Source organism: Trichomycterus rosablanca, unplaced genomic scaffold, assembly GCF_030014385.1.
Source record: "Trichomycterus rosablanca isolate fTriRos1 unplaced genomic scaffold, fTriRos1.hap1 scaffold_123, whole genome shotgun sequence".
In the NCBI taxonomy this organism is placed as follows: Eukaryota; Metazoa; Chordata; class Actinopteri; order Siluriformes; family Trichomycteridae; genus Trichomycterus; species Trichomycterus rosablanca.
Genome location: NW_026946958.1, coordinates 25,001 through 42,686, shown reverse-complemented (window position 1 = coordinate 42,686; position 17,686 = coordinate 25,001). Strand labels below are relative to the sequence as shown.

Here is a 17,686-nt window from a genome sequence, read left to right as displayed (position 1 = left end):
AACAGGCCTTCAAATCCAGCCTCTTTCGCTTACGGCCAAACCACCTTGAGAACGCCTGATCTCGTCTGATCTCAGAAGCTAAGCAAGGTTGGGCTCAGTCAGTACCTAGATGGGAGACTGCCTGGGAATACTGAGTGCTGTAAGCTTTTCATTTTTTCTTAAGCCCCATTCATTGAGTGTCATTTAGCTTCTATCTATCTATCTATCTATCTATCTATCTATCTATCTATCTATCTATCTATCTATCTATCTATCTATCTATCTATCTATCTATCTATCTATCTATCTATCTATCTATCTATCTATCTATCAAAGGCCTTGCCTTTAGTTCCAGCACAGACAGCTAGCTACCACTCAGTTAGCTGGCTGGCAAGCTAGAACAGGCCTTGAAATCCAGCCTCTTTCGCTTACGGCCAAACCACCTTGAGAACGCCTGATCTCGTCTGATCTCAGAAGCTAAGCAAGGTTGGGCTCAGTCAGTACCTAGATGGGAGACTGCCTGGGAATACTGAGTGCTGTAAGCTTTTCATTTTTTCTTAAGCCCCATTCATTGAGTGTCATTTAGCTTCTATCTATCTATCTATCTATCTATCTATCTATCTATCTATCTATCTATCTATCTATCTATCTATCTATCTATCTATCTATCTATCTATCTATCTATCTATCGATGAAAGGCCTTGCCTTTAGTTCCAGCACAGACAGCTAGCTACCACTCAGTTAGCTGGCTGGCAAGCTAGAACAGGCCTTCAAATCCAGCCTCTTTCGCTTACGGCCAAACCACCTTGAGAACGCCTGATCTCGTCTGATCTCAGAAGCTAAGCAAGGTTGGGCTCAGTCAGTACCTAGATGGGAGACTGCCTGGGAATACTGAGTGCTGTAAGCTTTTCATTTTTTCTTAAGCCCCATTCATTGAGTGTCATTTAGCTTCTATCTATCTATCTATCTATCTATCTATCTATCTATCTATCTATCTATCTATCTATCTATCTATCTATCTATCTATCTATCTATCTATCTATCTATCTATCTATCTATCTATCTATCAAAGGCCTTGCCTTTAGTTCCAGCACAGACAGCTAGCTACCACTCAGTTAGCTGGCTGGCAAGCTAGAACAGGCCTTGAAATCCAGCCTCTTTCGCTTACGGCCAAACCACCTTGAGAACGCCTGATCTCGTCTGATCTCAGAAGCTAAGCAAGGTTGGGCTCAGTCAGTACCTAGATGGGAGACTGCCTGGGAATACTGAGTGCTGTAAGCTTTTCATTTTTTCTTAAGCCCCATTCATTGAGTGTCATTTAGCTTCTATCTATCTATCTATCTATCTATCTATCTATCTATCTATCTATCTATCTATCTATCTATCTATCTATCTATCTATCTATCTATCTATCGATGAAAGGCCTTGCCTTTAGTTCCAGCACAGACAGCTAGCTACCACTCAGTTAGCTGGCTGGCAAGCTAGAACAGGCCTTCAAATCCAGCCTCTTTCGCTTACGGCCAAACCACCTTGAGAACGCCTGATCTCGTCTGATCTCAGAAGCTAAGCAAGGTTGGGCTCAGTCAGTACCTAGATGGGAGACTGCCTGGGAATACTGAGTGCTGTAAGCTTTTCATTTTTTCTTAAGCCCCATTCATTGAGTGTCATTTAGCTTCTATCTATCTATCTATCTATCTATCTATCTATCTATCTATCTATCTATCTATCTATCTATCTATCTATCTATCTATCTATCTATCTATCTATCTATCTATCTATCTATCTATCTATCTATCTATCTATCTATCTATCTATCTATCTATCTATCTATCTATCTATCTATCTATCTATCTATGAAAGGCCTTGCCTTTAGTTCCAGCACAGACAGCTAGCTACCACTCAGTTAGCTGGCTGGCAAGCTAGAACAGGCCTTGAAATCCAGCCTCTTTCGCTTACGGCCAAACCACCTTGAGAACGCCTGATCTCGTCTGATCTCAGAAGCTAAGCAAGGTTGGGCTCAGTCAGTACCTAGATGGGAGACTGCCTGGGAATACTGAGTGCTGTAAGCTTTTCATTTTTTCTTAAGCCCCATTCATTGAGTGTCATTTAGCTTCTATCTATCTATCTATCTATCTATCTATCTATCTATCTATCTATCTATCTATCTATCTATCTATCTATCTATCTATCTATCTATCTATCTATCTATCTATCTATCTATCTATCTATCTATCGATGAAAGGCCTTGCCTTTAGTTCCAGCACAGACAGCTAGCTACCACTCAGTTAGCTGGCTGGCAAGCTAGAACAGGCCTTCAAATCCAGCCTCTTTCGCTTACGGCCAAACCACCTTGAGAACGCCTGATCTCGTCTGATCTCAGAAGCTAAGCAAGGTTGGGCTCAGTCAGTACCTAGATGGGAGACTGCCTGGGAATACTGAGTGCTGTAAGCTTTTCATTTTTTCTTAAGCCCCATTCATTGAGTGTCATTTAGCTTCTATCTATCTATCTATCTATCTATCTATCTATCTATCTATCTATCTATCTATCTATCTATCTATCTATCTATCTATCTATCTATCTATCTATCTATCTATCTATCTATCTATCTATCTATCTATCTATCTATCTATCTATCAAAGGCCTTGCCTTTAGTTCCAGCACAGACAGCTAGCTACCACTCAGTTAGCTGGCTGGCAAGCTAGAACAGGCCTTGAAATCCAGCCTCTTTCGCTTACGGCCAAACCACCTTGAGAACGCCTGATCTCGTCTGATCTCAGAAGCTAAGCAAGGTTGGGCTCAGTCAGTACCTAGATGGGAGACTGCCTGGGAATACTGAGTGCTGTAAGCTTTTCATTTTTTCTTAAGCCCCATTCATTGAGTGTCATTTAGCTTCTATCTATCTATCTATCTATCTATCTATCTATCTATCTATCTATCTATCTATCTATCTATCTATCTATCTATCTATCTATCTATCTATCTATCTATCGATGAAAGGCCTTGCCTTTAGTTCCAGCACAGACAGCTAGCTACCACTCAGTTAGCTGGCTGGCAAGCTAGAACAGGCCTTCAAATCCAGCCTCTTTCGCTTACGGCCAAACCACCTTGAGAACGCCTGATCTCGTCTGATCTCAGAAGCTAAGCAAGGTTGGGCTCAGTCAGTACCTAGATGGGAGACTGCCTGGGAATACTGAGTGCTGTAAGCTTTTCATTTTTTCTTAAGCCCCATTCATTGAGTGTCATTTAGCTTCTATCTATCTATCTATCTATCTATCTATCTATCTATCTATCTATCTATCTATCTATCTATCTATCTATCTATCTATCTATCTATCTATCTATCTATCTATCTATCTATCTATCTATCAAAGGCCTTGCCTTTAGTTCCAGCACAGACAGCTAGCTACCACTCAGTTAGCTGGCTGGCAAGCTAGAACAGGCCTTGAAATCCAGCCTCTTTCGCTTACGGCCAAACCACCTTGAGAACGCCTGATCTCGTCTGATCTCAGAAGCTAAGCAAGGTTGGGCTCAGTCAGTACCTAGATGGGAGACTGCCTGGGAATACTGAGTGCTGTAAGCTTTTCATTTTTTCTTAAGCCCCATTCATTGAGTGTCATTTAGCTTCTATCTATCTATCTATCTATCTATCTATCTATCTATCTATCTATCTATCTATCTATCTATCTATCTATCTATCTATCTATCTATCTATCGATGAAAGGCCTTGCCTTTAGTTCCAGCACAGACAGCTAGCTACCACTCAGTTAGCTGGCTGGCAAGCTAGAACAGGCCTTCAAATCCAGCCTCTTTCGCTTACGGCCAAACCACCTTGAGAACGCCTGATCTCGTCTGATCTCAGAAGCTAAGCAAGGTTGGGCTCAGTCAGTACCTAGATGGGAGACTGCCTGGGAATACTGAGTGCTGTAAGCTTTTCATTTTTTCTTAAGCCCCATTCATTGAGTGTCATTTAGCTTCTATCTATCTATCTATCTATCTATCTATCTATCTATCTATCTATCTATCTATCTATCTATCTATCTATCTATCTATCTATCTATCTATCTATCTATCTATCTATCTATCTATCTATCTATCAAAGGCCTTGCCTTTAGTTCCAGCACAGACAGCTAGCTACCACTCAGTTAGCTGGCTGGCAAGCTAGAACAGGCCTTGAAATCCAGCCTCTTTCGCTTACGGCCAAACCACCTTGAGAACGCCTGATCTCGTCTGATCTCAGAAGCTAAGCAAGGTTGGGCTCAGTCAGTACCTAGATGGGAGACTGCCTGGGAATACTGAGTGCTGTAAGCTTTTCATTTTTTCTTAAGCCCCATTCATTGAGTGTCATTTAGCTTCTATCTATCTATCTATCTATCTATCTATCTATCTATCTATCTATCTATCTATCTATCTATCTATCTATCTATCTATCTATCTATCTATCTATCTATCAAAGGCCTTGCCTTTAGTTCCAGCACAGACAGCTAGCTACCACTCAGTTAGCTGGCTGGCAAGCTAGAACAGGCCTTGAAATCCAGCCTCTTTCGCTTACGGCCAAACCACCTTGAGAACGCCTGATCTCGTCTGATCTCAGAAGCTAAGCAAGGTTGGGCTCAGTCAGTACCTAGATGGGAGACTGCCTGGGAATACTGAGTGCTGTAAGCTTTTCATTTTTTCTTAAGCCCCATTCATTGAGTGTCATTTAGCTTCTATCTATCTATCTATCTATCTATCTATCTATCTATCTATCTATCTATCTATCTATCTATCTATCTATCTATCTATCTATCTATCTATCTATCTATCTATCTATCTATCTATCTATCTATCTATCTATCTATCTATCTATCTATCTATCTATCTATCTATGAAAGGCCTTGCCTTTAGTTCCAGCACAGACAGCTAGCTACCACTCAGTTAGCTGGCTGGCAAGCTAGAACAGGCCTTGAAATCCAGCCTCTTTCGCTTACGGCCAAACCACCTTGAGAACGCCTGATCTCGTCTGATCTCAGAAGCTAAGCAAGGTTGGGCTCAGTCAGTACCTAGATGGGAGACTGCCTGGGAATACTGAGTGCTGTAAGCTTTCCATTTTTTCTTAAGCCCCATTCATTGAGTGTCATTTAGCTTCTATCTATCTATCTATCTATCTATCTATCTATCTATCTATCTATCTATCTATCTATCTATCTATCTATCTATCTATCTATCTATCTATCTATCTATCTATCTATCTATCTATCTATCTATCTATCTATCTATCTATCTATCTATCTATCTATCTATCTATCTATCTATCTATCTATCTATCTATCTATGAAAGGCCTTGCCTTTAGTTCCAGCACAGACAGCTAGCTACCACTCAGTTAGCTGGCTGGCAAGCTAGAACAGGCCTTGAAATCCAGCCTCTTTCGCTTACGGCCAAACCACCTTGAGAACGCCTGATCTCGTCTGATCTCAGAAGCTAAGCAAGGTTGGGCTCAGTCAGTACCTAGATGGGAGACTGCCTGGGAATACTGAGTGCTGTAAGCTTTTCATTTTTTCTTAAGCCCCATTCATTGAGTGTCATTTAGCTTCTATCTATCTATCTATCTATCTATCTATCTATCTATCTATCTATCTATCTATCTATCTATCTATCTATCTATCTATCTATCTATCTATCTATCTATCTATCTATCTATCTATCTATCTATCGATGAAAGGCCTTGCCTTTAGTTCCAGCACAGACAGCTAGCTACCACTCAGTTAGCTGGCTGGCAAGCTAGAACAGGCCTTCAAATCCAGCCTCTTTCGCTTACGGCCAAACCACCTTGAGAACGCCTGATCTCGTCTGATCTCAGAAGCTAAGCAAGGTTGGGCTCAGTCAGTACCTAGATGGGAGACTGCCTGGGAATACTGAGTGCTGTAAGCTTTTCATTTTTTCTTAAGCCCCATTCATTGAGTGTCATTTAGCTTCTATCTATCTATCTATCTATCTATCTATCTATCTATCTATCTATCTATCTATCTATCTATCTATCTATCTATCTATCTATCTATCTATCTATCTATCTATCTATCTATCTATCTATCAAAGGCCTTGCCTTTAGTTCCAGCACAGACAGCTAGCTACCACTCAGTTAGCTGGCTGGCAAGCTAGAACAGGCCTTGAAATCCAGCCTCTTTCGCTTACGGCCAAACCACCTTGAGAACGCCTGATCTCGTCTGATCTCAGAAGCTAAGCAAGGTTGGGCTCAGTCAGTACCTAGATGGGAGACTGCCTGGGAATACTGAGTGCTGTAAGCTTTTCATTTTTTCTTAAGCCCCATTCATTGAGTGTCATTTAGCTTCTATCTATCTATCTATCTATCTATCTATCTATCTATCTATCTATCTATCTATCTATCTATCTATCTATCTATCTATCTATCTATCTATCTATCTATCTATCGATGAAAGGCCTTGCCTTTAGTTCCAGCACAGACAGCTAGCTACCACTCAGTTAGCTGGCTGGCAAGCTAGAACAGGCCTTCAAATCCAGCCTCTTTCGCTTACGGCCAAACCACCTTGAGAACGCCTGATCTCGTCTGATCTCAGAAGCTAAGCAAGGTTGGGCTCAGTCAGTACCTAGATGGGAGACTGCCTGGGAATACTGAGTGCTGTAAGCTTTTCATTTTTTCTTAAGCCCCATTCATTGAGTGTCATTTAGCTTCTATCTATCTATCTATCTATCTATCTATCTATCTATCTATCTATCTATCTATCTATCTATCTATCTATCTATCTATCTATCTATCTATCTATCTATCTATCTATCTATCTATCAAAGGCCTTGCCTTTAGTTCCAGCACAGACAGCTAGCTACCACTCAGTTAGCTGGCTGGCAAGCTAGAACAGGCCTTGAAATCCAGCCTCTTTCGCTTACGGCCAAACCACCTTGAGAACGCCTGATCTCGTCTGATCTCAGAAGCTAAGCAAGGTTGGGCTCAGTCAGTACCTAGATGGGAGACTGCCTGGGAATACTGAGTGCTGTAAGCTTTTCATTTTTTCTTAAGCCCCATTCATTGAGTGTCATTTAGCTTCTATCTATCTATCTATCTATCTATCTATCTATCTATCTATCTATCTATCTATCTATCTATCTATCTATCTATCTATCTATCTATCTATCTATCTATCTATCTATCTATCTATCGATGAAAGGCCTTGCCTTTAGTTCCAGCACAGACAGCTAGCTACCACTCAGTTAGCTGGCTGGCAAGCTAGAACAGGCCTTCAAATCCAGCCTCTTTCGCTTACGGCCAAACCACCTTGAGAACGCCTGATCTCGTCTGATCTCAGAAGCTAAGCAAGGTTGGGCTCAGTCAGTACCTAGATGGGAGACTGCCTGGGAATACTGAGTGCTGTAAGCTTTTCATTTTTTCTTAAGCCCCATTCATTGAGTGTCATTTAGCTTCTATCTATCTATCTATCTATCTATCTATCTATCTATCTATCTATCTATCTATCTATCTATCTATCTATCTATCTATCTATCTATCTATCTATCTATCTATCTATCTATCTATCTATCTATCTATCAAAGGCCTTGCCTTTAGTTCCAGCACAGACAGCTAGCTACCACTCAGTTAGCTGGCTGGCAAGCTAGAACAGGCCTTGAAATCCAGCCTCTTTCGCTTACGGCCAAACCACCTTGAGAACGCCTGATCTCGTCTGATCTCAGAAGCTAAGCAAGGTTGGGCTCAGTCAGTACCTAGATGGGAGACTGCCTGGGAATACTGAGTGCTGTAAGCTTTTCATTTTTTCTTAAGCCCCATTCATTGAGTGTCATTTAGCTTCTATCTATCTATCTATCTATCTATCTATCTATCTATCTATCTATCTATCTATCTATCTATCTATCTATCTATCTATCTATCTATCTATCTATCTATCTATCAAAGGCCTTGCCTTTAGTTCCAGCACAGACAGCTAGCTACCACTCAGTTAGCTGGCTGGCAAGCTAGAACAGGCCTTGAAATCCAGCCTCTTTCGCTTACGGCCAAACCACCTTGAGAACGCCTGATCTCGTCTGATCTCAGAAGCTAAGCAAGGTTGGGCTCAGTCAGTACCTAGATGGGAGACTGCCTGGGAATACTGAGTGCTGTAAGCTTTTCATTTTTTCTTAAGCCCCATTCATTGAGTGTCATTTAGCTTCTATCTATCTATCTATCTATCTATCTATCTATCTATCTATCTATCTATCTATCTATCTATCTATCTATCTATCTATCTATCTATCTATCTATCTATCTATCTATCTATCTATCTATCTATCTATCTATCTATCTATCTATCTATCTATCTATCTATCTATCTATGAAAGGCCTTGCCTTTAGTTCCAGCACAGACAGCTAGCTACCACTCAGTTAGCTGGCTGGCAAGCTAGAACAGGCCTTGAAATCCAGCCTCTTTCGCTTACGGCCAAACCACCTTGAGAACGCCTGATCTCGTCTGATCTCAGAAGCTAAGCAAGGTTGGGCTCAGTCAGTACCTAGATGGGAGACTGCCTGGGAATACTGAGTGCTGTAAGCTTTCCATTTTTTCTTAAGCCCCATTCATTGAGTGTCATTTAGCTTCTATCTATCTATCTATCTATCTATCTATCTATCTATCTATCTATCTATCTATCTATCTATCTATCTATCTATCTATCTATCTATCTATCTATCTATCTATCTATCTATCTATCTATCTATCTATCTATCTATCTATCTATCTATCTATCTATCTATCTATCTATCTATCTATCTATCTATCTATCTATCTATGAAAGGCCTTGCCTTTAGTTCCAGCACAGACAGCTAGCTACCACTCAGTTAGCTGGCTGGCAAGCTAGAACAGGCCTTGAAATCCAGCCTCTTTCGCTTACGGCCAAACCACCTTGAGAACGCCTGATCTCGTCTGATCTCAGAAGCTAAGCAAGGTTGGGCTCAGTCAGTACCTAGATGGGAGACTGCCTGGGAATACTGAGTGCTGTAAGCTTTTCATTTTTTCTTAAGCCCCATTCATTGAGTGTCATTTAGCTTCTATCTATCTATCTATCTATCTATCTATCTATCTATCTATCTATCTATCTATCTATCTATCTATCTATCTATCTATCTATCTATCTATCTATCTATCTATCTATCTATCTATCTATCTATCGATGAAAGGCCTTGCCTTTAGTTCCAGCACAGACAGCTAGCTACCACTCAGTTAGCTGGCTGGCAAGCTAGAACAGGCCTTCAAATCCAGCCTCTTTCGCTTACGGCCAAACCACCTTGAGAACGCCTGATCTCGTCTGATCTCAGAAGCTAAGCAAGGTTGGGCTCAGTCAGTACCTAGATGGGAGACTGCCTGGGAATACTGAGTGCTGTAAGCTTTTCATTTTTTCTTAAGCCCCATTCATTGAGTGTCATTTAGCTTCTATCTATCTATCTATCTATCTATCTATCTATCTATCTATCTATCTATCTATCTATCTATCTATCTATCTATCTATCTATCTATCTATCTATCTATCTATCTATCTATCTATCTATCAAAGGCCTTGCCTTTAGTTCCAGCACAGACAGCTAGCTACCACTCAGTTAGCTGGCTGGCAAGCTAGAACAGGCCTTGAAATCCAGCCTCTTTCGCTTACGGCCAAACCACCTTGAGAACGCCTGATCTCGTCTGATCTCAGAAGCTAAGCAAGGTTGGGCTCAGTCAGTACCTAGATGGGAGACTGCCTGGGAATACTGAGTGCTGTAAGCTTTTCATTTTTTCTTAAGCCCCATTCATTGAGTGTCATTTAGCTTCTATCTATCTATCTATCTATCTATCTATCTATCTATCTATCTATCTATCTATCTATCTATCTATCTATCTATCTATCTATCTATCTATCTATCTATCTATCTATCGATGAAAGGCCTTGCCTTTAGTTCCAGCACAGACAGCTAGCTACCACTCAGTTAGCTGGCTGGCAAGCTAGAACAGGCCTTCAAATCCAGCCTCTTTCGCTTACGGCCAAACCACCTTGAGAACGCCTGATCTCGTCTGATCTCAGAAGCTAAGCAAGGTTGGGCTCAGTCAGTACCTAGATGGGAGACTGCCTGGGAATACTGAGTGCTGTAAGCTTTTCATTTTTTCTTAAGCCCCATTCATTGAGTGTCATTTAGCTTCTATCTATCTATCTATCTATCTATCTATCTATCTATCTATCTATCTATCTATCTATCTATCTATCTATCTATCTATCTATCTATCTATCTATCTATCTATCTATCTATCTATCAAAGGCCTTGCCTTTAGTTCCAGCACAGACAGCTAGCTACCACTCAGTTAGCTGGCTGGCAAGCTAGAACAGGCCTTGAAATCCAGCCTCTTTCGCTTACGGCCAAACCACCTTGAGAACGCCTGATCTCGTCTGATCTCAGAAGCTAAGCAAGGTTGGGCTCAGTCAGTACCTAGATGGGAGACTGCCTGGGAATACTGAGTGCTGTAAGCTTTTCATTTTTTCTTAAGCCCCATTCATTGAGTGTCATTTAGCTTCTATCTATCTATCTATCTATCTATCTATCTATCTATCTATCTATCTATCTATCTATCTATCTATCTATCTATCTATCTATCTATCTATCTATCTATCTATCTATCTATCGATGAAAGGCCTTGCCTTTAGTTCCAGCACAGACAGCTAGCTACCACTCAGTTAGCTGGCTGGCAAGCTAGAACAGGCCTTCAAATCCAGCCTCTTTCGCTTACGGCCAAACCACCTTGAGAACGCCTGATCTCGTCTGATCTCAGAAGCTAAGCAAGGTTGGGCTCAGTCAGTACCTAGATGGGAGACTGCCTGGGAATACTGAGTGCTGTAAGCTTTTCATTTTTTCTTAAGCCCCATTCATTGAGTGTCATTTAGCTTCTATCTATCTATCTATCTATCTATCTATCTATCTATCTATCTATCTATCTATCTATCTATCTATCTATCTATCTATCTATCTATCTATCTATCTATCTATCTATCTATCTATCTATCTATCAAAGGCCTTGCCTTTAGTTCCAGCACAGACAGCTAGCTACCACTCAGTTAGCTGGCTGGCAAGCTAGAACAGGCCTTGAAATCCAGCCTCTTTCGCTTACGGCCAAACCACCTTGAGAACGCCTGATCTCGTCTGATCTCAGAAGCTAAGCAAGGTTGGGCTCAGTCAGTACCTAGATGGGAGACTGCCTGGGAATACTGAGTGCTGTAAGCTTTTCATTTTTTCTTAAGCCCCATTCATTGAGTGTCATTTAGCTTCTATCTATCTATCTATCTATCTATCTATCTATCTATCTATCTATCTATCTATCTATCTATCTATCTATCTATCTATCTATCTATCTATCTATCTATCTATCTATCTATCTATCTATCTATCTATCAAGGCCTTGCCTTTAGTTCCAGCACAGACAGCTAGCTACCACTCAGTTAGCTGGCTGGCAAGCTAGAACAGGCCTTGAAATCCAGCCTCTTTCGCTTACGGCCAAACCACCTTGAGAACGCCTGATCTCGTCTGATCTCAGAAGCTAAGCAAGGTTGGGCTCAGTCAGTACCTAGATGGGAGACTGCCTGGGAATACTGAGTGCTGTAAGCTTTTCATTTTTTCTTAAGCCCCATTCATTGAGTGTCATTTAGCTTCTATCTATCTATCTATCTATCTATCTATCTATCTATCTATCTATCTATCTATCTATCTATCTATCTATCTATCTATCTATCTATCTATCTATCTATCTATCTATCTATCTATCGATGAAAGGCCTTGCCTTTAGTTCCAGCACAGACAGCTAGCTACCACTCAGTTAGCTGGCTGGCAAGCTAGAACAGGCCTTGAAATCCAGCCTCTTTCGCTTACGGCCAAACCACCTTGAGAACGCCTGATCTCGTCTGATCTCAGAAGCTAAGCAAGGTTGGGCTCAGTCAGTACCTAGATGGGAGACTGCCTGGGAATACTGAGTGCTGTAAGCTTTTCATTTTTTCTTAAGCCCCATTCATTGAGTGTCATTTAGCTTCTATCTATCTATCTATCTATCTATCTATCTATCTATCTATCTATCTATCTATCTATCTATCTATCTATCTATCTATCTATCTATCTATCTATCTATCTATCTATCTATCTATCTATCTATCTATCTATCTATCTATCTATCTATCTATCTATCTATGAAAGGCCTTGCCTTTAGTTCCAGCACAGACAGCTAGCTACCACTCAGTTAGCTGGCTGGCAAGCTAGAACAGGCCTTGAAATCCAGCCTCTTTCGCTTACGGCCAAACCACCTTGAGAACGCCTGATCTCGTCTGATCTCAGAAGCTAAGCAAGGTTGGGCTCAGTCAGTACCTAGATGGGAGACTGCCTGGGAATACTGAGTGCTGTAAGCTTTTCATTTTTTCTTAAGCCCCATTCATTGAGTGTCATTTAGCTTCTATCTATCTATCTATCTATCTATCTATCTATCTATCTATCTATCTATCTATCTATCTATCTATCTATCTATCTATCTATCTATCTATCTATCTATCTATCTATCTATCTATCTATCTATCTATCTATCTATCTATCTATCTATCTATCTATCTATCTATCTATCTATCTATCTATCTATCTATCTATCTATCTATCTATCTATCTATCTATCTATCTATCTATCTATCTATCTATCTATCTATCTATCTATCTATGAAAGGCCTTGCCTTTAGTTCCAGCACAGACAGCTAGCTACCACTCAGTTAGCTGGCTGGCAAGCTAGAACAGGCCTTGCCAGCCTCTTTCGCTTACGGCCAAACCACCTTGAGAACGCCTGATCTCGTCTGATCTCAGAAGCTAAGCAAGGTTGGGCTCAGTCAGTACCTAGATGGGAGACTGCCTGGGAATACTGAGTGCTGTAAGCTTTTCATTTTTTCTTAAGCCCCATTCATTGAGTGTCATTTAGCTTCTATCTATCTATCTATCTATCTATCTATCTATCTATCTATCTATCTATCTATCTATCTATCTATCTATCTATCTATCTATCTATCTATCTATCTATCTATCTATCTATCTATCTATCTATCTATCTATCTATCTATCTATCTATCTATCTATGAAAGGCCTTGCCTTTAGTTACAGCACAGACAGCTAGCTACCACTCAGTTAGCTGGCTGGCAAGCTAGAACAGGCCTTGAAATCCAGCCTCTTTCGCTTACGGCCAAACCACCTTGGGAACGCCTGATAGCGACATCTACTGGTGACAGGAAGTGACCTTTGAACTGCAGTTTGGGAGGGAAAGGCTCTCCCACACCTTTTCTTTGTTTGGTTATCTTTTGTCTTTTGACAGAGAATTGTATATTGAATAAGTTTATTTTCAGTTTTCTTTTTTAGCTCCCCGGCAGCTTTACTGCTTGGGGAGCCAGTATTTACTTTTTCTTTTCTTTAAAAAAAAAAAAAAAAAAAAAAAAAAAAAAAAAAAAAAAAAAAAAAAAAAAATGGATGGAACAAACGGCATGAATTCAGTAATGAAAACAGGACAACGGATAAAGGATCACCCAACAAACACTTTGTTACAGATGGATGGATTACAAGGCTTCGACACGGAAAAGGATCAACGGATAAAGAAAATGGACAGCCCAAAAAATGGAGATATTTCTGGGAAAGAAAATGGAATGGAAAATCATGGAGAAAACAAAAAAAGCAAGGAGACACAGAACAATGGACTTAATCTAAAACCAAAATACCAACGTGAGTACCTAAAAGAAGCAACGCTAATAATTGAACCGAGCACGACAAACGAAGAGTTAACAGTCAGTGATTTAATAAAAGAGCTGGACAAGATACTCGGACCAGGGAAACTAATAGGACTAAGACTAAGACAAAACAAGGAATTTGAAATAACTTTGGACAGTGAACAGTCGTGTGAGGTTTTATTAGATGGATTAACTATTAAAGGACATAACTATGAAATCAGAAAAATTTGTACAAAAGAAATGATGGTGTCTTTTTTAAACCTTCCAATTTATATAGAAGACTCAGATATCTTGAATAAACTGATGAAGTGGGGGGTAACCCCGATCCTCCCGATTCGTCGCCGCTTCTACCCAGGCACAACGGTAGCTGATGGAACAAGATTCATTAGAGTGAAGTTCCCAAAGGAAGTGGTTTCACTGCCCTACAGTGCAAGATTTGAAACTGGGGATGGTCCACAGTACTATCGGGTCATACATGACAAACAGGTCAAGGTCTGCAGACTCTGCATGAGCCCAGGTCATGTGATGCGAAGCTGTCCCCAGTTCACATGCAGGGAGTGCCTGGAGCAGGGCCACTACGCCAGAGAATGCCAAGCAACAAGATGCCCTGACTGTAATAAGGCACTAATCCGCTGTGTCTGTGAAACAGAGGAAGAGATGGGTAAGCATGGAGAGGAAACAGCAGAGGGTGCGGGGACCCCCCCACAGAAGCAAACACAAGAAAACACAACTGAAGAAACAGCGCAAGCACATGAAGAAACGGCAGAAGAAACACCAAAGACAACAACAGAGGACAACACAGCACAAGAACAACAACAAGCTCAACATACAGAATGTGATGACGACAAAGACCAACAGACAAAAGGAGAAGAAAACACACAAACAGCAGAAGGAGAAGACAGCATGGACTGGGCACAGCAGTATAACCAAGAGGAACAAATGGAAATAGTAAGAAATGATCAGATTAAATCAAAAGACACTACAAAAGATGTAAAGAAAATACACTACTTAACAAAAAACATGAAAAGTGGTAAAAAACAGCTAAATATAGTAAAGGTACTAGAAAAACAGAAGAAAAGAAGGCAAGAAATCAAAGAGAAAATGGGAAAAAAGAGGGAGGAAGAGTTACTATCAGAAGAGAAAAAATGAATGTAAACCTATTAAAACTATTCATTCTTCTTATGTTGAGTATAGTGACAATTAACATAAGAGGATTAAGCTGTTTACAAAAATTAGAGAAGCTAAAAACACAAACAGAAAAAGCAGACATAATATGTTTACAGGAAACAATGTGGGATGAAAAAATAGTAGAATGTTTTAAACAAAAGTGGAATGGTGATATATTTTTTAACAATGATACAAAAAGGAAAAGAGGAGTAGCAACACTAATCAAAAAAGAAGTAGGGAATAAAATAGAGGAATTGTATAAAGACAAAGAAGGTCGGCTTTTGGTTTTAAAAGTAACATTAGAAGATGAACAGTTTGTTTTATGTAATTTGCATGCACCTAATGAAGAATATAGTAAAAAGGCATTTTATAATAACTTAGACATCTTAATGGAAAAATGGAACAATGTGATTTTAATTGGTGATTTTAACACAGTTTTAAATAGAATTGATATAGACAGTGCAATGATATATAAAGAAGACAAAGGCAGAGACAGTTTAAATAAAATAATACAAAAATATTGTCTGGTAGATGTCTGGAGAAGACGAAACAAGGGAACAATTGACTTTTCCAGAAGACAAACAGTGCAAGGAAGTTTGAAACAAAGTAGAATAGACTTCTTTCTAAGTAACAAAGATATAGAAAATAATGTAAAAAGAATTTTTTATAAAAAAAACACACTGAGTGACCATGAGTTTTTATTTATTCACATAGATATGGACAAAATAGAAAGAGGAAAAGGTGTATGGGTTTTAAATACAGATATTTTAAAAAACAGTTTGTACAAAATAGAAGTAGAAAACATCATAGTAAATAGCATTAAAGATAAACTTTTTATCAACGAAAAATTGTTATGGTGGGACAATCTAAAGTTACAAATAAAAAACTACACAATAGAACACAGCAAAAAATTACAAAGAATGAAAAGAGCCAACGAAAATATGATACACAAAAAATTACAATATGAACTAGCTAAAGTAGCTACAGGAGCAGGGGACTTAAACAAAGTGCTAAATCTAGAAGAAGAACTGAAAAATATAGAAGAACAAAAATACAGGGGAGCAATGATAAGAAGTAGAATAAAATATATGATAGAGGGAGAAAAGTGCAACAAATTCTTTTTTAACCTAGAAAAGACAAAACAAAAAGCAAACATAATTAAAAGTATTTTAAAAAATGACACAATAGAAGTAAAAGAAACAAATGAAATATTAGAAACAGTTGCAGACTTTTATAAAAACATGTTTCAAAAAGAAGGAGTAAATAATACAGACAAGCAATTTTTATTAAATCATATACAAAAAAAAGTGCCAGAGGAAGACAAAGTGATGTGCAACAAAGACATAACAGAAGAAGAAATAGAAGAAGCAATATCACAGTTAAATAGTGGTAAAAGTCCAGGGCTGGACGGCCTACCAAGCGAATTTTACAAGGTTTTTAAAAGTGTTTTAACTCCGATTTTACTAGAAGTTTTTAATGAGATTCAACAAAAAGGAGAACTAAGTAGGAGTATGAAATTAGGAATGATAAAAATTTTATATAAGAAAAACGGAGATAAAAGACTTTTAAAACATTACAGACCAATCAGCATGCTTAACACGGATTATAAAATAATAGCAAAAATTTTAGCAAACAGGTTAAAAAAAGTATTACCAGGAGTAATAACAACAACCCAAGCGTACGGAGTGTTGAATAGAGACATCTCAGACACGGTGAGTAACATCAGGGATATAATATGGCACATGAAGGAAAATAAAAAAACAGGATACATAGTAAGCATAGACTTTGAAAAAGCCTTCGACAGAGTAGAACATGAATATTTATTTAATTTAATAGAAACATTTGAATTTGGAAGCATTTTTGTACAGTGGCTGAGATGTCTCTATTCAAATATACACAGTTGTGTAAAGATTAATGGTTTTTTAACAAAGTTTATACCAATAACAAGATCAATAAGGCAAGGATGTCCTCTGTCAGCGCTGCTATATACATTAGCAGCAGAACCCCTGGGTTTGGCTATCAGTGCTGACAGAGAAACAAAAGGGATCTTATTAACAAAAGAACATAAAATATTTCAGTATGCAGACGACACAACACTAACACTAAGGGACGTTAAGAGCATTCAGAAAGCTATGGAGACTTTTGAAAAATACTGTAAAGGGACAGGAGCCAGAGTTAATAAAGAAAAAACGGTTTACATGAAAATAGGGAACACAGACTCAAAACCTACAGAAATACAATTTAAAGAGGTAACACAGCTTAAAATCTTGGGAATCAGAATGGGGGAAAATGAAATCAAAGTAAGGGATGAAATTTGGGAGGAGATTTTAAAAAAGATGGAAAACAGATTACATTTTTGGAAACAGAGAGAAGTATTTTTAAAAGGGAAGGTACTGATTTTAAACACACTGTTTTTATCCAAAGCTTGGTATGCTCTTAATGTCACTAGTACACCTCATTGGGTGTTAAAAAGAATAAAAGCGATCGTTTTAAACTTTTTATGGGATGGGAAACCGGCAAAAATTGCATACGACACTTTAATAGGGCCAGTAGAGCAAGGAGGACTCAAACTTTTAGATGTTTTTACAAGAATAAAAGCACTGAGAATTAAAATGGTAAGAAAATTTTTAAATCAAGATGAACAAGCATGGAAGGAATGCTTTAGAGAAATAATGAACAAATGTGGAGGAGGAGGGATGGATTTTAATGTTTTAAGCATGAAAATGAATGAGCAAATGACACAAAACATACCAGAGTTTTACAAAGAAGTTTTTAGAGCATGGAGA

At 39.0% G+C, this 17,686-nt stretch overlaps 34 non-coding genes across 34 annotated transcripts; all 34 read left to right on the top strand.

The window, feature by feature from the left end:
• Positions 1-27: 27 nt before the first annotated feature.
• On the top strand, positions 28-146 carry LOC134304858 (5S ribosomal RNA). Its single transcript, XR_010008230.1, has one exon. It is a non-coding gene; the product is annotated as a 5S ribosomal RNA (ribosomal RNA).
• A 259-nt stretch (positions 147-405) lies between these two features.
• Positions 406-524, top strand: LOC134304857 (5S ribosomal RNA). The gene has a single exon (XR_010008229.1). It is a non-coding gene; the product is annotated as a 5S ribosomal RNA (ribosomal RNA).
• A 243-nt stretch (positions 525-767) lies between these two features.
• On the top strand, positions 768-886 carry LOC134304856 (5S ribosomal RNA). The gene has a single exon (XR_010008228.1). It is a non-coding gene; the product is annotated as a 5S ribosomal RNA (ribosomal RNA).
• Positions 887-1,141: 255 nt separating this feature from the next.
• LOC134304855 (5S ribosomal RNA) lies at positions 1,142-1,260 on the top strand. Its single transcript, XR_010008227.1, has one exon. It is a non-coding gene; the product is annotated as a 5S ribosomal RNA (ribosomal RNA).
• Positions 1,261-1,491: 231 nt separating this feature from the next.
• On the top strand, positions 1,492-1,610 carry LOC134304854 (5S ribosomal RNA). The gene has a single exon (XR_010008226.1). It is a non-coding gene; the product is annotated as a 5S ribosomal RNA (ribosomal RNA).
• A 319-nt stretch (positions 1,611-1,929) lies between these two features.
• Positions 1,930-2,048, top strand: LOC134304853 (5S ribosomal RNA). The gene has a single exon (XR_010008225.1). It is a non-coding gene; the product is annotated as a 5S ribosomal RNA (ribosomal RNA).
• A 263-nt stretch (positions 2,049-2,311) lies between these two features.
• Positions 2,312-2,430, top strand: LOC134304852 (5S ribosomal RNA). Its single transcript, XR_010008224.1, has one exon. It is a non-coding gene; the product is annotated as a 5S ribosomal RNA (ribosomal RNA).
• A 279-nt stretch (positions 2,431-2,709) lies between these two features.
• LOC134304850 (5S ribosomal RNA) lies at positions 2,710-2,828 on the top strand. The gene has a single exon (XR_010008222.1). It is a non-coding gene; the product is annotated as a 5S ribosomal RNA (ribosomal RNA).
• Positions 2,829-3,067: 239 nt separating this feature from the next.
• Positions 3,068-3,186, top strand: LOC134304849 (5S ribosomal RNA). Its single transcript, XR_010008221.1, has one exon. It is a non-coding gene; the product is annotated as a 5S ribosomal RNA (ribosomal RNA).
• A 255-nt stretch (positions 3,187-3,441) lies between these two features.
• Positions 3,442-3,560, top strand: LOC134304848 (5S ribosomal RNA). The gene has a single exon (XR_010008220.1). It is a non-coding gene; the product is annotated as a 5S ribosomal RNA (ribosomal RNA).
• A 231-nt stretch (positions 3,561-3,791) lies between these two features.
• On the top strand, positions 3,792-3,910 carry LOC134304847 (5S ribosomal RNA). The gene has a single exon (XR_010008219.1). It is a non-coding gene; the product is annotated as a 5S ribosomal RNA (ribosomal RNA).
• Positions 3,911-4,169: 259 nt separating this feature from the next.
• On the top strand, positions 4,170-4,288 carry LOC134304846 (5S ribosomal RNA). The gene has a single exon (XR_010008218.1). It is a non-coding gene; the product is annotated as a 5S ribosomal RNA (ribosomal RNA).
• Positions 4,289-4,523: 235 nt separating this feature from the next.
• Positions 4,524-4,642, top strand: LOC134304844 (5S ribosomal RNA). Its single transcript, XR_010008217.1, has one exon. It is a non-coding gene; the product is annotated as a 5S ribosomal RNA (ribosomal RNA).
• A 299-nt stretch (positions 4,643-4,941) lies between these two features.
• Positions 4,942-5,060, top strand: LOC134304843 (5S ribosomal RNA). The gene has a single exon (XR_010008216.1). It is a non-coding gene; the product is annotated as a 5S ribosomal RNA (ribosomal RNA).
• A 327-nt stretch (positions 5,061-5,387) lies between these two features.
• LOC134304842 (5S ribosomal RNA) lies at positions 5,388-5,506 on the top strand. Its single transcript, XR_010008215.1, has one exon. It is a non-coding gene; the product is annotated as a 5S ribosomal RNA (ribosomal RNA).
• A 263-nt stretch (positions 5,507-5,769) lies between these two features.
• On the top strand, positions 5,770-5,888 carry LOC134304841 (5S ribosomal RNA). Its single transcript, XR_010008214.1, has one exon. It is a non-coding gene; the product is annotated as a 5S ribosomal RNA (ribosomal RNA).
• Positions 5,889-6,143: 255 nt separating this feature from the next.
• LOC134304840 (5S ribosomal RNA) lies at positions 6,144-6,262 on the top strand. The gene has a single exon (XR_010008213.1). It is a non-coding gene; the product is annotated as a 5S ribosomal RNA (ribosomal RNA).
• Positions 6,263-6,505: 243 nt separating this feature from the next.
• On the top strand, positions 6,506-6,624 carry LOC134304838 (5S ribosomal RNA). The gene has a single exon (XR_010008211.1). It is a non-coding gene; the product is annotated as a 5S ribosomal RNA (ribosomal RNA).
• A 251-nt stretch (positions 6,625-6,875) lies between these two features.
• On the top strand, positions 6,876-6,994 carry LOC134304837 (5S ribosomal RNA). The gene has a single exon (XR_010008210.1). It is a non-coding gene; the product is annotated as a 5S ribosomal RNA (ribosomal RNA).
• A 255-nt stretch (positions 6,995-7,249) lies between these two features.
• On the top strand, positions 7,250-7,368 carry LOC134304836 (5S ribosomal RNA). The gene has a single exon (XR_010008209.1). It is a non-coding gene; the product is annotated as a 5S ribosomal RNA (ribosomal RNA).
• Positions 7,369-7,631: 263 nt separating this feature from the next.
• On the top strand, positions 7,632-7,750 carry LOC134304835 (5S ribosomal RNA). Its single transcript, XR_010008208.1, has one exon. It is a non-coding gene; the product is annotated as a 5S ribosomal RNA (ribosomal RNA).
• A 239-nt stretch (positions 7,751-7,989) lies between these two features.
• On the top strand, positions 7,990-8,108 carry LOC134304834 (5S ribosomal RNA). The gene has a single exon (XR_010008207.1). It is a non-coding gene; the product is annotated as a 5S ribosomal RNA (ribosomal RNA).
• Positions 8,109-8,411: 303 nt separating this feature from the next.
• Positions 8,412-8,530, top strand: LOC134305187 (5S ribosomal RNA). The gene has a single exon (XR_010008525.1). It is a non-coding gene; the product is annotated as a 5S ribosomal RNA (ribosomal RNA).
• Positions 8,531-8,861: 331 nt separating this feature from the next.
• Positions 8,862-8,980, top strand: LOC134305186 (5S ribosomal RNA). The gene has a single exon (XR_010008524.1). It is a non-coding gene; the product is annotated as a 5S ribosomal RNA (ribosomal RNA).
• Positions 8,981-9,243: 263 nt separating this feature from the next.
• Positions 9,244-9,362, top strand: LOC134305184 (5S ribosomal RNA). The gene has a single exon (XR_010008523.1). It is a non-coding gene; the product is annotated as a 5S ribosomal RNA (ribosomal RNA).
• A 255-nt stretch (positions 9,363-9,617) lies between these two features.
• LOC134305183 (5S ribosomal RNA) lies at positions 9,618-9,736 on the top strand. Its single transcript, XR_010008522.1, has one exon. It is a non-coding gene; the product is annotated as a 5S ribosomal RNA (ribosomal RNA).
• A 247-nt stretch (positions 9,737-9,983) lies between these two features.
• On the top strand, positions 9,984-10,102 carry LOC134305182 (5S ribosomal RNA). Its single transcript, XR_010008521.1, has one exon. It is a non-coding gene; the product is annotated as a 5S ribosomal RNA (ribosomal RNA).
• Positions 10,103-10,353: 251 nt separating this feature from the next.
• LOC134305180 (5S ribosomal RNA) lies at positions 10,354-10,472 on the top strand. Its single transcript, XR_010008519.1, has one exon. It is a non-coding gene; the product is annotated as a 5S ribosomal RNA (ribosomal RNA).
• A 251-nt stretch (positions 10,473-10,723) lies between these two features.
• On the top strand, positions 10,724-10,842 carry LOC134305178 (5S ribosomal RNA). Its single transcript, XR_010008518.1, has one exon. It is a non-coding gene; the product is annotated as a 5S ribosomal RNA (ribosomal RNA).
• A 259-nt stretch (positions 10,843-11,101) lies between these two features.
• On the top strand, positions 11,102-11,220 carry LOC134305177 (5S ribosomal RNA). Its single transcript, XR_010008517.1, has one exon. It is a non-coding gene; the product is annotated as a 5S ribosomal RNA (ribosomal RNA).
• A 262-nt stretch (positions 11,221-11,482) lies between these two features.
• On the top strand, positions 11,483-11,601 carry LOC134305176 (5S ribosomal RNA). Its single transcript, XR_010008516.1, has one exon. It is a non-coding gene; the product is annotated as a 5S ribosomal RNA (ribosomal RNA).
• A 255-nt stretch (positions 11,602-11,856) lies between these two features.
• On the top strand, positions 11,857-11,975 carry LOC134305175 (5S ribosomal RNA). The gene has a single exon (XR_010008515.1). It is a non-coding gene; the product is annotated as a 5S ribosomal RNA (ribosomal RNA).
• Positions 11,976-12,270: 295 nt separating this feature from the next.
• On the top strand, positions 12,271-12,389 carry LOC134305174 (5S ribosomal RNA). The gene has a single exon (XR_010008514.1). It is a non-coding gene; the product is annotated as a 5S ribosomal RNA (ribosomal RNA).
• A 391-nt stretch (positions 12,390-12,780) lies between these two features.
• Positions 12,781-12,899, top strand: LOC134305173 (5S ribosomal RNA). The gene has a single exon (XR_010008513.1). It is a non-coding gene; the product is annotated as a 5S ribosomal RNA (ribosomal RNA).
• The last annotated feature ends 4,787 nt before the right edge of the window (positions 12,900-17,686 follow it).